The sequence below is a fragment of the Pangasianodon hypophthalmus genome, chromosome 9 (assembly GCF_027358585.1).
Source record: "Pangasianodon hypophthalmus isolate fPanHyp1 chromosome 9, fPanHyp1.pri, whole genome shotgun sequence".
Lineage (NCBI taxonomy): Eukaryota > Metazoa > Chordata > Actinopteri > Siluriformes > Pangasiidae > Pangasianodon > Pangasianodon hypophthalmus.
In genome coordinates this window covers 13,664,600-13,666,915 of record NC_069718.1, presented here as the reverse complement: position 1 = coordinate 13,666,915, position 2,316 = coordinate 13,664,600, and positions in this window count along the sequence as shown.

Below are 2,316 nucleotides of genomic sequence, written 5' to 3'. Positions count from 1 at the left end.
TTTTTCTTCTTCTTGAAGTTAATAAAAATGCAGCTTGTCATGTTACTGAGAAACTGGAAAGCACAAAGTCCTCCGTCCTGAAGCCTCTCTTAGGTGTCTCTTACAGCTTTACCTCTGACTGTTACAAAGGACTGACACTGGAGACTCCTTCCAAAGAAGCTAAATAAATATCTCCTAACAGAAAACCTCACCACACGCTGCACCCCTCACACAAACTCTTCACCCTCCTGCCATCTGGCCAAAGGTACCAAAACATTCGGGCCGTCATGGCCAGATTGTGTAACAGTTTCTTCCTCCAAGCCATCAGACTCCTCAATACTCAGAAACTGGACTGACACCAACCCACGCACACACACTCATACTCAACTGAACACCGTTCCACTCCCTTTGCAATTTTTTGCCAGATTTCTTTCTTAAACTGCTGCTAAAATTCTGTAATCAAAATATTGTACTGACTACCTGCATTTATGCTGCTAACTAGTGTGTTATGTTTACAACATTTATTATTATTATATTGTAATATCTATCTGTACTTTATCCCACACGGTGTAATGGTTGGCACTGCACTGTCCTTTACTGTGCCTATTGTCTTGTTTTACTAATTATTGTAGTGTCTTGTGCTGTTTGCAGATGTTTGCTCACGTTTGCACACGTGTACTTTATGTAGTCCTGTGTATGTCTTTGTAGTCTTATTTAGTTCTGTGTAGTCTCATATAGCTCTGTGTTGTTTATATAGCACCATGGTCCTGGCGGAGCGTTGTTTCGTTTCACTGTGTACTCTACCAGCTGTATATGGTTGAAATGACAATAAAGCCACTTGTACTTGCACTTGAACTTGAGCATATCAACTATTACATACATTTTTGAATCTGTTTGTGTGGAGCATCTGTCATAGGGCCTGTGTAAGTTGTTACTATAAAAACAATAATGAATTAGAACTAGAAGTGCACTAGAAGTGCATTAATTTAAATCTACAGCTGCTGTTATAGAAAATTAATCAACACCATTCTGATCAGAATCAGAATCAAGTATTCAACAATGCTGTGGTATAAATAATGTTATCACATGGCATCACAACTGTATGGTAGCACAGTAATAACAACATGACTAGTTCTTGTTAGAGCAGGAAATAAACACAACAAAGCTTATTTACACCATCTGTCTTGTCCTCATCTATGTGCAACCTATTACATACACTCCGCTGCCAATATATTAAGTTCATCTACTTTATACCTACAGTCATTACTCATTTTATCAGGTATGTAGATACTGTTTGAAAACATTGTGAAAGAGGAGATATAACATATTAAGCGAGACCAGTAGAGCTTGTAGAGCCTGTATGAAGAATGCATTCCGTAGTCAGAAAACTTCATTTTTCTAATGTTGTGTGAAATCTGCATTTAATTTGATGTGATCGGAGATGGTGAGGGCATCACGGAAAATCACAGAGAAATTTGTAGCTGTGTGTTGCATGGACAGTGATTGAGAGGTCCAGTACTGAGAATTCTTAACCAGTAGGAAGATCAGGTGTACTTTGTAGAGGTTAATTTTTAGATGATAGGTCTTTATCAAGGACATGATTTCAGAACGGTGGACATGGAGTAATGAATGGAGGAAAGAGAAGTTGTGTGGGCAATCCGTGTATCAGTGATAGGACAAGCCATGAGATCTGATCGCTCTACCCAGACATTTAATATGTAAAGAAAACAACAACGGACCAAAACCTGACCTCTGGGGAACTCCAGTATTGAGGCTGTGAGGAGATGAAACTGAATCTCTCCATGCTCCATGGTAGTTTAGGAAAGACATATCAAAAACCCAGTCATGGTTTAGCTCCCAATGATCTGGTGATTAGTATCAAAGGCTGCAGACAAGTTGAGAAGGATGAAGATTGAGGGCATAGAGTATTTTTGGCTTTCTGAAGAGCTTTCAAGGAGGGCAGTTTCAGTATCGAGACTTGTTGGCATTCAGGAGGTCAGTCATGAACATGAGACATGAAAATACAACACACTTAAGGGTCTCTGAGAGGTGTGGAAGGAAAAAAAAACTGTCTGTAGGGACTTAAGTGCATTAAATCTCCATTAAATTTGCTGCCTGTAGTGTACAGTGTACAGTAGTATTTGCCTGCCCCCTTGAATATAAACCATGCTGACCGTAGCTTATAATAATACAATAATATAATATTAATTTCAGTTATAATTTCAAAAAACTTACCTGCTAGTTACCAAGTACCATTAGCTAAATATACCCTACTTGTGAGTTAAAGGGATACTGCTGAGAGCCCAGTTTAAACTGGTGATGATAAGGAGATGCTTA